The sequence below is a fragment of the Octopus bimaculoides genome, chromosome 19 (genome assembly GCF_001194135.2).
Source record: "Octopus bimaculoides isolate UCB-OBI-ISO-001 chromosome 19, ASM119413v2, whole genome shotgun sequence".
Taxonomy (NCBI): Eukaryota; Metazoa; Mollusca; class Cephalopoda; order Octopoda; family Octopodidae; genus Octopus; species Octopus bimaculoides.
Window position 1 is genome coordinate 2,921,163 of NC_068999.1, and position 674 is coordinate 2,921,836.

Sequence of the window (674 nt, forward strand, 5' to 3'; positions counted from 1 at the left end):
ATGATTATTATGAATTTTTTTCTTTCTTTCAATTTTCTTTCCATTTCTTGCCGAGTGTCTTCCCGACACCCAGGGCAAAGAAACTCACTGTATACATTGTTAGGCTGTTACAATAAACACACCAGATTGTTCATTTACAAAATCAAATAAAATTATGTACAAAAAAGAAAAAATGATTTACATAGGTGATTTTTCTCACAGCAACAACGCTCTTCTCAATATCATTATTATAATTATTACTATTATTATTATCATTAATAATAATAATAATAATAATAATAATAATAATAATAATAATAATAATAATAATAATAATAATCGCCTAATGGCTGGAATTTACGGGGGAGAGAGTGCATTTAAACAGTGCATCCGATGTGCAGGGTGACACGGGATGTGAGGGGTTCCTTAGTCAGCCCTGGCCCTGGGTGGCGCTACCCGATTTTGGAGAATTTTATTCTTTAAAATGTTATTGTGTGCACGTGTCTCATATAAAGCACCCGCTCCTTGTTTTGTATCGTCCTTTTGTTTTTGTGTGCGACCCTTTTGGCCATTATGACAACTATTTGTTGTTGTAGTAGTAGTAGTAGTAGTAGTAGTAGTGAAAACGTGATATTTTGGTAGTGGTGGTGGTGGTGGGGTTGTTTCGTTAGTGACAACACCCTCTGTTAATAAAC

The 674-nt window shown here is 34.3% G+C and overlaps 1 protein-coding gene across 1 annotated transcript in view; it reads right to left on the reverse strand.

Annotated features, from left to right (window-relative positions):
• LOC106882691 (short stature homeobox protein 2) overlaps positions 1-674 on the reverse strand; it is a 105,823-nt gene that overhangs the window by 103,137 nt on the left and 2,012 nt on the right. The window lies entirely within an intron of this gene.